Here is a 14,548-nt window from a genome sequence, read left to right as displayed (position 1 = left end):
CCTGTCAGAGTCTGGGGCGTGCCATGGAAACCAGAGTCAAGTCCCTGTCCACCCATGTGGGACTCAAAATTGCGCGAGATCCAGACCTGGCCGGCCCCACCCCTATTGGGCTATATCCAGACCCGGCTGGCCCCATCCCCGTCAAGCCCCACCAGGTGGGTGGCATGGTCTCAGGTCTCCTGACCCAGAGCCGGGGTAGGGGACACACCTTGAGGTCCCCTGGCCCAGTCCAGGGGGTACATCCTGAGGTCCCCTGTGAAGCCCCACCAGGCGGGGGGCACAGCCTCGGGTCTCCTGCCCTGGCCCACCACCATGCAGCCTCAGGTCCCTGCTGATTGCTCATTAAGGCTCGTTATGGGAACTCAGCCTCCGCTGTGGTCACAGCCATCTTGTGTATTGGGATCCCTGCCTCTGCTGTAGGCGCAGCCGTCTTGTGTAACAGAATCCCTGCCTCCGCTGTGTGCGCAGCCATCTTGTTACAGTGCAGCCATCTTGGTATGGTGTGACGGTCAATTTGCATGTTCCCTCTTTATTAGATAGGATAACAGATGTTGGGGCAGATTTTGGCCCGGGAGCTGTACTTTGCCTGCCTCCGGGGATAGACAAAGTCTTTCTTGCCTATTTACCTGAGTAGTTATAACACTGTACTGAGATATATGATATATTGTCAAAATATTGATATCCATGGTCTAATTGAATATAGACACAAACAGAAGTCTTTGATTATGAAAACATGAAGTTGAAAGCCAGACTGCCTACCTTTATATCCAGGTTTTCTATTTACTATGGGTCCTTGGCCAGTAATTGTACTTTCTCTAGCCTGATTTCCTGCCCACAAAATAATGAAATATCATGTACTTATCTTATAAGATTCTTACAAAAATAATCTATGTGGAACATGATGGTGACTAGAACAGGGGAAGGACTCAGGGGAGGGAGTGCTGGGAAAGGGACTGAAGTTCACCTTCAAGTGATTTGCTCAAGTTCCGACAGCTTTTGACGGCTGATATTCCATACAACCACCAGCATGCTTTTCCATAATGAAACGGTGCTGCTGATATTAGGTGGCTGAGGCTTGCAGTTTCAGAGACCAGAGAAATGTTTTCCCTGCTTACTGTCCATGTACCGACTCAGGGGACTCTCTTCCAGAAGCACCATGTGCTGATCCATGGAGATGCTGATTTAATCACTCAGAACAATGTGCTAGGACATTGTGCTGTCTTTCCAGCCAGTGGTCAGTGTCAGGCCACACATTGTCTTGCTTTTTTTAACCATCTGTCTTCACACAGGTTAAGGACATATTCCTGTGTTTCAAACACCTTCTGAAAAAAAGTCAATGGAACATGAGCGGGTACAGACAGAACTGCTGACTCACCATACAGCATGCAAACCCCCTGCAGAATTCACTATTTAGTTCCTTTCTAACCTGGTCTTTCAGGACTTCTGACAGATATCCATTTCAGGTTGATTTTTGGAAACAGAGCGATATGTTTCAGCGTGTACATGGCCTTGTCACAAGACATAAAGTGCACATAATCAGGTGAAGCTGCGGACTAGTTGCCGCATGCAGTTAAGATGCAACATACCTGATGCAAGACTCAAATGAAGGAGGAAAGACTTTTTGATAAATGAAAGAAAAGCAGCTTTATTCACAAAAGTTCATATTAACATTTTTATGAAGTATTTTATGGAATCATTGCCTATTAGACTTAGCAGAGATTTGGCTTGAAGATAATTGCAAAGCAGAAACTACTCCAGAAAGCAGGTCACATGCCTCCCATTCTGTACTTCTTCCCAATTACACTCTGCTATCATATAAATCACACACATCTAATACATGTATGTTTTTATTTGCTACAAGAATAATTTCAAACATTATTTCTTCTCCATTAAATTATATGCACAAAATCTAAATAAATAAGTTATTCAAGGTCATTTTTATATGTCCAAACTTGTGTAGTATCTTAAAAATGACACGGCGACTCTAAACATAGTTCTCTTTCTTTATTTCACAATTGAATCATATTCTCTCCATGCCTTAATGCTCCAAGGCTGAGATACCGCCTGAGGAAGGAGACGAAAAGTTCCTTTATAAGAAAAGAGGCTACTATTCAGTTGAATTATTTGACTGCTTTTAGGGAGATGATTGTTTGTTTAATGCCGCCATATCACAGTAAGATAAAGAATACTACATTTGAAAGCTCCTTAACACCACAGACACTCCATCATATCAGGCCAGAAAAGAATAAAAGCCAGCAGGGAACTTGGAGTGTATGAAAATCCACTCTTTCTAGGTCAGAGATTTGGGGGGAAAAGAATGAGAGAGGCTAACACGTATCGGTGGACATAGCCACATTACCCCAGAGGTGGTGGAAGAAGGGAGAGGGAGATTCAGATGGCTGTGGGAAGTCTGAGACCACTGCAGACCAAAGCACCCAAGTAATAAGCGAAATCCTGCAAATGATTACTCCTAAGGGGGAAAGGGGCAGGGCACAAAGTCCTAGATGGGGCATGTCTGCTCAGAGGAATCTGAGGCCTGGTTCCTGGCTCTTCCTCAGCTGCCTGCAGACTGCTGGGCCCCCGTGTTCAGCTTGCTTTGGTGACTGCCCTACGTGAAGCTCAGCTGGGCCCAGAGGCCAGGTGTCTGTGGGGTAGGAGAGTAAAAAATTCTCCTCTTTTCTCTTTGGGTCTCTGGATACTCCTAAGAATTAAACTGCTATAAGATACCTTAATAGGAGAAAAGCGTACAAATTATATTGAATTTTCACATGCACAGGGGATCCTTCGCGAGGAACATAAAGACCCAAAGAAGTGACCAAAGCAAGAAGCTTTTATACCTTTTAGGCAAAGAAATGATGAATTTGTAAAGAATTGACAAAACAAAGGGGCTTAAGCCAAGGGTAGTAAATGATGGAAATGTAATCAGGACGATAAGGGTTAGTTTAACAAGGTTTGTTTGTACAGATTGCTTAGCCCCCGATTCCCTGTCTCTGGTGGCAGGCATGTGTTAAGCCTTCTGGGATGAGGGTGTGCCCTTTCACATGGGGTTTTTTCCCCCCTGCTTTCAGTAGGACAGAAAGAGTGCCCTCCCTACACCTGCTGTTTCTTAAATGCTTTTATTTCAAAGCAATCAGTCTAACAAAGTGACATATTTTGGGAAGACATATTCTGAACCCCTCTAGTGGCTTAGATAGCAGGAGCAACTACTTTGACCAACAACTCCTGCAGTGACTTCCAGCATGTCACGTCGCAATGTTACCTCAAAATCACCTTTGGAAGAGGATCCTCAGTTAGTCAATATGCAACAGAGATCCAGAAAATACAGCGCCCACAGAAGAGCCCCTTATCCCTACAACTATAAATGCATTAAGTACCTGTCTATGCCCAGATTCCATAAAGGGGATTAAGAGTAAAGGACAGAACTCAGGGATGATTTTTCCCTCCCCCTAAATGGACTGAATCATCTATAAGAGCTTATTTAAACTATTTATGATAAGAGATAGATGTTTCAAAATTTTAAACATTTTAAATGTAATCAAATATTTAGAATATTTAGAAGGATAGTTAAACTGAAAGGATATTTTTTTAAACTAGAGGTATTGCATATTTTAAAGTTGCTAAGAGAGTAGACCTTAAATATTCTCATCACACACAAAAACTCTGTAACTATGTATGGTGATGGATGTTGACTTACTGAGGTGGTCACTTTGCAATATGTACAAATCTAGAATCATTATGTTCAACACCTGAAACTGATATAATGTATGCCAATTATACTTCAATAAAAATTTTTGATTAATTAAAAAAATAAGAAAAATAAACTAGAAGGAATGAGATGTTTTACATTGAAAAATGTAAGTTTCCCAGATAGTATATAGGACAATGGCTCACAAGGAAGAGAAGATCAGCTACAGAAAAGAATGAAAGAATATGGTGGGTTTTCGTGACTCAAAGGAAGCGCATGAGCTGGGCATCCCCATTTTGAAAGACTGGAGTTCGACATGGCTTAAGTGGTTCCACATTCTAAGGTAGCTAATTTAGGGGAGGATAAACGGTATAAAACTTAGGATACTATCCCTATGAAATAGATATTGTTAGAGTGCACTTTAAGTAATAAGATTATATATGAGAGAACTGAGTCTCAAAGAAGTTAAACAATGTTATTAGGACCACTGAACAGAGGCCTGACTTATCTGACTTCCTGAAACAGTTGCAGAACATTTAACATTATACATACCAAGGACCTCTTTGTAGTCTCTGATTTGTGGGGGTGAGTAATGTGTCCACACCAATCAAAATAATTAAATATATGTGTATTAGACCTATATATCAAAGTAAATTGGGTTTTAGATGTTGGTTCAATCTATCTGAGTTAATATAAATGATGATATTTATCAAACCATTATACTGTGTCAATTTCTGGAAAGATTTTTCATGTTAAAAATGTGTGGGTTTTTTTAATGCTCAAGAGAATGATAGGGAAAACATGATAGAACCCATCAATCAGGTTTTAAATGGAGCTCTACAACCTCTAGGCTAACATGTCTTACACAGATCTCAGAAGTTGGTTGATATTTTCTTTATGAGAAAGTTTTACAGATACTGGAAAAGGCAACCCAAGGTCAATAAACTTCTCTGCAAACTTTGTGGGAGAAATTGCAAACAGAAAAAAATTGGGAAGCAAAATAAACCTAGTCCAGAAGAGAAAAATGTAATCTATCACATTTAAAAGGAGCATTATACTTTAATTTACAAATTATTTCAATAACAAAACATTAAGGTCTCAATTAAATTATTCTATTCTATCTCTTTAACCATAGATTTAATATTCCAATTCCAGAAAATACCAATTTGTCTTACTTCAATAATATTTGCTCTTTTTTATTCTTATTTTTGGAGGTGGTGGGTAATCTCAAGGCTAGCAATTTGGAATTTCTGTATTAATCTATCATGATTTTTGTTTTCTGAACTCTATAGTAATACTATCATATTCTAGATAGAATTTCTAATGCAAGGTCAAATACCCAGAAAATTTGCTTTTTCATTTACTTTTTATCTCTTTCACAGAATACTACTGACAATTTACTCTTTGTACTGTACTGATCTTTGAATCAATATTTTACCAGGCATATTGTCCTATCAGCTGGTATTTATCACATACAAGATATTCACAGATAAGCACAAAATCTTCTTTGGAAAACATGTAATTAAATACTATAGAGAGGGAATCTGCTAATCTCATGAAGAGTATCCACATATAGTAATAGGATTATAGCTAATCCTATAATCATTTTGGTTGAAGCAAGGAAAAACAGTTAATTCCATAGGTGCAAACAGAAAAAGGTCACTATTTCCTCTTATTTGCATATTTTCAAAGAAATAAAATTCATTATAATTATAAAATGCTGAATTCTATTACTGACAACTTTTTAGAATTTAAAAAGTGAATTCCCATCAACTGAGGTCTTTTTGAATAATACTTTTTTTAAGAAAAAAGTGAATATACATCAACTAGATGACGTATATATAGAACAGACACATTAGGCTCTCTAGGTGGTACCAAAAATGAATATTTAAGAGTAAGAAATAAAAGAATAAGTTATATATTTTATCAAGGAGGAATTAGGAAAAGGCTGTTTTCGAGGGACAAAATAGTTTACCTACACTCTAGACTTTTTTTTAATGCATTTTATTGAGTTTTTACAGAGAAGAAGAGAGAGGGATAGAGAATTAGAAACATCGATGAGAGAGAAACATCTATCAGCTGCCTCCTGCACACCTCCTACTGGGATGTGCCCGCAACCAAGGTATGTGCCCTTGACCGGAATTGAACCTGGGACCCCTCAGTCCGCAGGCTGACACTCTTTCCACTGAGCCAAACCGATTAGGGCCCTCTAGGATTTTAAGGCATCAATCAAATAAATCTTAATGTTTGAAAATTAAAATTTGAGTCAATCAAGCAAAATTGTAATGGTGAATTAGAAAAAAATAGGGAAGGTCTGGGAATGTCTTTTTATGTCGTAACTCCCCTTCCCAACTAGTTATATGACCTTAGGCAATTTAATTAAGTTATCTGCCTCAGTTTCACCATGGATAAAACTCTTCATGTATAAAATATATTTTAATATAAAAAAGAAACAGTGTAAATACATCTTTAATATGGTTTTCAGTTAGTTTTTTTCCATGACCTTTACATGAGTCATTTTATTACAATTATATAAAATATTAAATTTTGTAGATTGCATGACTTCATTTCCATTCGAGATTTTAGTTCACAAAATCACTTAACCCATCACCCACTGTTCTGAGTTCTTTTGTTTTTTAGGACTTATTATCCCCACACTCTAAAATTTAAAGTTCACTAGAGCAGGGACATTGTTTTTTGGCTCACTGTTTTTTCTTTTGCACAGACTGATGTATAAAAATATTGTTATTGAGTGAAATATGGCATTCAGAATTCCCTAAGAACCTTTCATTTTAGTCACTCAACATACACAACAATGTATTAAGTTTTGTTTACAATACATTCCTATGGTGAATCAGCAAATAGTATTGTTACAGCTGTGTTGTTTCCCCTCAAAATTCATATATTGAAGTACTAACCCTTATTTAGTACTTTATATTGTAATTGTTTGGAGACAAGGCATTTAAAGAGGTAATATTTTGAATTCAGATTTTTTTCTAGCAATGACTAATCCCAAAGTGAAATTAAGAAGATAATTCCACTATCAAAAAATATTTATGTATGACTTCAACAATAAAAGTACACACTGAAGCCCTTGTGGATTTCGCTCAGTGGACAGAGCATCGGACTGGGGATTGAAGGGTCCCAGGTTCAATTATGGTCTGAGGCACATGCCTGGGTTGCAGGCTCAATCCCCAATGGGGGGCATGCAGGAAGCAGCCGATCAATGATTCTCTCTTATCATTGATGCTTTTATCTCTGTCTTCCTCTCCCTTCCTCCATGAAATCAATTTAAATAAAAAGTGCACACTGAAAAATATCAAACATATTGAAAGAAATTAAATAAATGGAAAAACCTAAATAAATGGAAAAACATCCAGCTTTCATAGATTGAAGGCCTTAATTTTTAGGATGATCCATTTCCTAAAATGATTTACAAATTCAGTGCAATCCTATCACAATCCCTCTACCTTTTGCAGAAATTTATAAACTGATCCTAAAATTCATATGAATATACGAGTGGACCAGTGCACAAATTCGGGCACATTGAAAAGAAATTAATTAGAAGAAATATTTTAATATACTATTCACCCTTTCTCTATAATAGAAGTGTCAACCAAATTCATGATCAACAATGACAGATGGAAACCCATGCGTGCGATCGAGAGCTTTATATGTATCATGCATGTGAGAGTCAACTTAGCCTTTTATAGGTAAAGAACAAACTTGCTTAATTAGACCTGCTTTCTGATTTAGCTAAACTTTTCCAGCCCAGTAAAGCACCCAACTTCTCTTTCAGGTAATTGTCAGCAACACAACAGTAAATATCAACATGAAGCAGATTATTATTGTAGATCATGAAGGGAGAACAAAGGGTAAAATATTTAACTGCAGCAGTGTTTAACTATATTTTATGCAGTGAGAAAACCTGAAGTCATTTTCAAGGTCCACCATTTCTTATTTCTTTTTAGTCAGGTCAAGTTTCTAAACTTTCTAAATCTCTGTTTTCTGGCTAATGAAAAGAAAATAGGATTCCACTGAGTTTCCCACCTACCTACTCCAGGACTTCTGTGAGGATCAAATGAGATGAGGTACAGGAAAATGCTTCACAGACATTTGGTTACAGTGTAAAGTGTTTCCACCTGGCTATAAAGCAAGTCATGTTCCTTGGCTGAAGAAACTGTAACAGGCTAGTCATTGCTAGTTAGAGGAAGCCGGGTATTGCTACGTGACATCATTACCCAGACTGAGGGAAGGACACTTAGCATATTAACCTTTTATATATATAGATGATGATATAGATAGATATAGATATAGATTTGGATATAGATATAGATGTAGATGTAGATGTAGATATAGATATAGATATAGATAGATATAGATTAGATATAGATATAGATATAGATATAGATATAGATATAGATATAGATATAGATATAGATATAGATATAGATATAGATATAGATATGGATATGGATATGGATATGGATATGGATATGGATATGGATATGGATATGGATATGGATATGGATATGGATATGGAGATAGATAGATAGATAGATAGATAGATAGATAGATAGATAGATAAAGGACCTAGAAGAGCCAAACCAATCTTGAAAGAACAAAGTGGGAGAACTTACACTTCCCAATTTCAAAACTTAACAAAAAAAGCTACAGTAATCAAAAGAGTGTGGTACTGGCATAGTAACAGCAATAAAGACCCATGGAATAGAATTGAAAGTCCAAAATAAACCCATAAGTTTTGTTCAATTTATTTCTGACACAGTTGTCCAGACAATTTACTATTTATTGAATGTTTGTGTCTCCCAAAAATGTATATGTTGAAATCTAATCCCCAGTGTGATGCCATTTTGAGGTGTGGCCTTTGGGAGGTGAGTAGCTCATGAAGGCAAAGACCTCATGAATGGAATTAGTGCCCTTAAAAAGAGTCTCCAGAGAGTTCCTTGCCTCTTCTACCATAGAAGTTTACAGGAAGCTGGCTATCCCTAGACACTGAATCTGCTGGCACCTTGATCTTGAATGTCTGAGCCTCCAGCAGTGTAACAAATTTCTTATGTCTATAAGCCACTCAGTCTATGGTTAATTAAAATACACACTCTTTTGAGTATTCTTTTGGACAGTTCTCTAAGGGTGAAATCTCATATACAACCAGACTCCAATAAAGGGACTTCCTGAAAAGTGAGTGTCCTACATGTATTTTTTCTTGGGGGGGGAGGGGGCATGTTAGAGCTAACAGAATAATAAATCTCCTCTCAGTTGATGGAAAAGATAAACAATAATTAGGTAAGTAACTGTTTCACTTTCTATCATTGGAAAACTACAGAAGGGAATATAAGGCTAAGCCTATACCGATTTTCAGTTTGACAAATGTGTCTAATATTTTTCTTTCAAATAACTATTGATAATTTTGACTGATTGTTTTTTTCATAGGCTTGAACAATTTAAGGAAAATGACTGAATTGGCTGTTGGGAGGGTGAAAGATAAAGTATAAATTAGGCAATTTACACGTTTCATGCAACTGTTCTAAACATAGCTGCAATTGAAAAGGTAGCAAAGTATCCAAACATAGTTTGCATTATAATAGACAATGAATGCAATATGCCTTTTTCATGGACAAAATATAGATTTCAATAACTTCCATTTTACTCATCATTATTGATGTATGTCAAGTTTTGCATTATGTACCAATATTATGGTTTCTTTATGCAGTCCATCATAAACACAAATTATGCTTATTTCCAACCATTTGTCACCCATGACCAATGTTAAACTCCCATGGACATACACTTGAATAAATATTTTCACGTTCATATTATGTTCCCTAGGGTAGATTACAGGGCATCCCTGAAAATGACTATGCCACTCTCAAAGACAGCACTGATTTATGGGCCTTTGTACGAGGCCCATTTCTTGACCATTTCTTCAAATAATTAATAATGTATTTACTCCTCACATTTTGCCTGTATTACAGGTCCTTTTTCATTACCTATTCTTGAAGTCATACAGTTCTTGGGTTCTGCAGACATACGATATCTAGTGGTCAGCAATTACTTTCATTTATTTTATTTAATATTGGGAACAAGCCAAGGACAAACCCAATTGGCCAGCAAGACCTACAGACCCATTCTCTTAGGTGGTTATAAGTATATGAATTTGAGTGGCCGTTTTGTATCTCTCCCTTGGCCAGCAGGTGTAATGGGATGAGACTAAATGTTCCTGGATGAACCCCTATTTTTATGATCCATCTGTTCAAGCAGGAAAGAATGAGGCAGGTGGGATTCTTCCTGCTATTATAAGGCCTAGATAGAAGCAAATGGAAACGTTTTTAATAATGCTTTGTAATTCACATTAACATTATATTCACACTGTCCTGAAAGCTATAACTTACAAAGGGGAAGTTTCAAAACAATCATCTTTTATCATAAATTTAACATATTAATAGTTTTTCTGGAAACTTTACTGACAGTGGTGTTGAGGCCGAAGGACAGAAGCCTAGGTGAGGCAGCAGCGGGTCGCACTGCGGTGCCCCAGCCTATGGGCGGCCAGTGGACACAGAAGCTCTATGGAAGGGTTGCGTGGATGAAGTGTCAGAGGCTGATGCTGCACGTCCTGTGTTGGTCAGGAAGATATGCCGGATGCCCTGAGAAAGTACAGCTTTGCTGGCGGGATTCCAGGCCCTGGCCAGCCTCAGGTGGTGCCACCAGAACATCGTGCCCTTGGAGGAGGGCGTCCTGCAGCAGTGCGCTAGCCCAGCGCATGAACCCCGGCCACAAAAGCTCTCAGCTTTACCTGGCGGAGACCTCGCTCAAAGGAGAAAGGATGCTGGGTATGCGGAGCAGCCCTGCTATCTCTGGTTTGTCGCAGTCCTGTGAAGGTGGTGTCCTCAATCAGCATGTCCTGTTCCAGAATCCAGACCCAGCCACCAACAAAGACCTCATGCTCCAGCTCAGGAGCAACTGCCTTCCTGCACAAAAGCACTCCGTGCACAGGGACCTAAAGCCAGAGAGCATCCCCAAGTGATCAGGGACAGACATTCTTAAGGAGGCAGACTTTGGACTAAGCTGCCGGGAGCCGGTCCATGCTTGCTGTTTCAAGGGACCTGACATATATGGAATACTGTTCTTAATATGTTTGCTCACCTTCTTGGCACTATGTGTTTTAACCAAGGTCTCTGAGAAAGGTTGTTTCCCCAGGTAGGGATTTTCCCCTGAAGTTAGGGAGGGAATAAAACCTCTTAACTAAGTGCCAGGCGGGTAATTAATCACTTTAACTACGAACAATCATGCTTAAGCTACATAATCTTTACTCCCTGGAATGGACATAAGAAACGCCCTAACCTTTGGAATAGAGATTGATAGGCTTGGAATCAACTGGTATAAATACAGATGTAACAAGACAGAACTTAGAAGACAGAACCTACACAGAACCTAGAGACAGAAGAACTTCGCTGGAGAGAACATGGCAAAAGGTCCTGGACTGAACCTGACTACAGAAATTGGCAAGAGAACCTGACTAGAACCTGGTGACTGAACCTGGCTGGAGAACCTGGACAGAACCTGGCTGGAGAACCTAGCGAGGGAACATGGCTACAGAACCTGGCTGGAGAACCTGGAGAACCTAGCAAGAGAACATGGACACAGAACCTGGCTGGAGAACCTAGTGAGGGAACATGGCTACAGAACCTGGCTGGAGAACCTGGAGAACCTGGCTGGAGAACCTAGCAAGAGAACATGGACACAGAACCTGGCTGGAGATCCTAACCAGAACTTGGCTAGAGATCCTGGCTAGGCTGCTGATCAACTGAACACTGCCTCAGAGTCTTTCCCTCTTTGCTGACTCGGTCCACACCTTTGGGGACCCCTGGACCTGCTGGGGTCGGACCCCGGCACTAAGCAAGGTCCCTGCTCTGGGCGCTGGTGACACCTCCCTTTCTAGCCTCCAGGCAAAGAGGACAATGGAGACAACAAAAAATGTGACTGTGAATAAACAGTGGCTGTCCTCAGCCTGTGGCTCAGACTTCTACATGCCCCTGAAGTGTGGAAGGGACACTGCACACAGGACATTTTTGCCCTGAGCATTTCCATCCGGGCAATGATAGAAAGAATCGTTAACTGAGACCAAGGAGGACCTGGCCGAGATTGTCCCTGTTGGAAAGACACAGTTAGAAAACCCACAGATGGACTTGCATATTCCCCAGAAATGCAGAACTACCATGCCTGAGGGGACCAAGCAGCTCTTGAAGGATATGTTAGGTGCTAAGCCACAGGAATGGCCTGATGTCTTTGAACCTGAATCTAGAATGGGCCCAGTCACATGTGCAGCTAAAATTCAGGGCAAAACATCTTGGGTGTATTTAAAGGAAGTGAGGGTACTTTTCGTTTTTCATGTACTTTCACTGTATTGGATTCTTCATCCTGGGCCCAGGAGATGGTCCTGTGGAATTGGGGGAAATGTAGGGTTGAAGAGAATTGAGTGCTTTTTATCACCCCCCCACCCAAATCTCAATGAGGAAATACAATGGAACTATTTCAGTTTGAGTTAGAAAATCTAGAGAAGTCTTCTGAGCAGGGGGTTGACATTTGAGCCAAGTGTCTTTACACTTTATCTCATCATCAGTTAATAAATGCTTACTCTAGAAAATGCAACACATGGGAGGGTTGGTGGTTAGTTCATTTGACTTGAAGAAAACTTATGTTATTATAATTATATTATATTATTATTATCTTTAAATTAAAGAAGACATTAAGAATTTTCCTTAGGTTGCATAGCATGTAATGGGTACTCCAGGTTTGTTCCTTCAAATTTCAGGGAGCTCTCTATTACCTCTTTGTGTTATATACACACAGACATTCTATTAACCCCATTATTTTGGTGATAGCTGAAAGAAAAATAAAAGAAAGGAAAAAGCCAGATTTGGAAGGAAATTCCAGGAACAGAAAGTTCATTCCATAGTATGGAAACCTTTATTGGTGACACTAGTGCAAGCTTGGTGCTGGGGTTCTTGGGGAAGTTGAATGGAAGGTGTCTCACTCCGTGCAGGGCTGACTGGGTTTGTGGTAGAGGTCACAGGAGTAACGTGAAAGTGTCTTTCCAACCATCTTCAGCGCATCTCTTCCCATTTCTGTGCTGCACTCAAGTGCTGTACCACTAACTACTGGAATCCTTAGCACCTGTGAAGGCATTCTCAGGAGTAGAAATTGGTTCAAATTGATGTTTCTTGTAGGGGGCAAGTAGCACTAGAAATCCCTATACTGCCATCTTGCTGGTCCCAGAAACTTTTTTCTTCCAACGAAGCCATGAACTCATTCACATTGTCCTTCCACCTGTTTTTTATTTGTTTGTTTGTTTTTGCTTAGAGCATCTTAGAAACTTAGACACACATTTTAACATTTATGGCTCTCTGTCAGGTACAGCATCTATAGAGCAGAAAACACTCTATTAAATTGATTATAATATCAGTTAAGAAAAGATTAAGGTATAATATTAAACCACAATAGGGATTTCAGATTATTACTACCTGACCTATTTAATAAATACGAGTGTGGTGCTGGGGCGGTAAAGAAGGGCCAATGGGAAATAAATATTAAAGCATCTAGCTTTGACTTGAGGGAAACAAATGCTCAATAGAAATTCTAAAGCAGCTACAAACCAATGAAAGCTATTCTTCATAATTTACAATGCCAGCCTACACTGCCTTTACTTTGGGATAAATTTTAAGTAGATAACTGCTGTTTGTAAGAGTATGTACTTTTAAATAAGACTTATATGCTTTAACCATTAAAAACCACACATCCCTTTCTCTGACTCCCTAACATATTTTTCAGACTTGGGTGATACTACGTCCATACTCATCTGTTTCATTATTGTATGAACTTTGATATTTTCCCTTCCCAAATGGATAGTAACAAGTTTTCAGTCTGTTCGAAGCAAAAATCATTCCAGCCTTTATCATAATAACCTCATTCCAGCATTCTCCATTTTTAGCCTGAGAATGGCAGACCTAGTGACAAGTGTCCTTAGTAACTTTCTTGTCTTGAAAAACAAAAAGTATACATTAAATCTATACCATGTCATGTGATAAAATAAATGACTAAGCTTGGGCTGAGTTCTGAGGTTCTGGAATGGATTCCTTTCTCCCCTCTCTGAAATTGGTTAGAATTCTGATGAAACCAGACTAAGCTTTAAATCAAAGCATCCCTCAATTCAGCCATAGCTCTCTGTCTTCCAGGAATAGCTTTGGTGAAGAAATGGTGTTATTTTGGATTTTGCACCCAGATGGCAATGCAAAATGAGGTGAACTTGTCTCATAATCTCAGAATCTTCCCAAATGTTTGCTTTGAGTACTAAGAAAATAGTTTGTAAGGCTGAACATGTGGTGGAGAAGAAGGCACAGATATCTTTTCTAAATTGATTTTCATGTGCATAAGACAAATGCATTTGCCACATGACTTTTCATACCATTCAATGATTTTATGAAGCAAATATGTTTATAACTAAAAAGGACTGCTCATCATGCTGTGACCCAGAGTGCATAATCTTCTCAAATTCCTCTTCCCCTCTTGGATTTGGGTTTTAAGAATACATACAGGCATGATATATTAATTTTTTTAAAAAGGAGACATATGTAATACTTTTTGTAATACTTTAAGCAAAAATAAATAAATAAATAAATAAATAAATAAATAAATAAATAAATAAAATAAAAATCAATTTTGAAAGCCCTTAAGTGGATAAATCTCTACCTGGCCTCTTGGTTTGAATAACTCCATACCTATAGCTCTCTTAGTTTGTCACCAAAAAGCCAATATCCTGGAAGAGAAATGTTCAAATTGTCAAACTTC

General features: G+C 38.8%; 1 pseudogene; it reads left to right on the top strand.

Moving 5' to 3' along the window:
* The first annotated feature begins 3,239 nt into the window (after positions 1 to 3,239).
* LOC132213946 (serine/threonine-protein kinase 35-like) lies at positions 3,240 to 13,727 on the top strand (annotated as a pseudogene).
* The last annotated feature ends 821 nt before the right edge of the window (positions 13,728 to 14,548 follow it).

This window comes from Myotis daubentonii, chromosome 12 (genome assembly GCF_963259705.1).
Source record: "Myotis daubentonii chromosome 12, mMyoDau2.1, whole genome shotgun sequence".
In the NCBI taxonomy this organism is placed as follows: Eukaryota; Metazoa; Chordata; class Mammalia; order Chiroptera; family Vespertilionidae; genus Myotis; species Myotis daubentonii.
The sequence above is the reverse complement of the archived record's forward strand: the minus strand, read 5'-3'. Positions and strand labels throughout refer to the sequence as shown.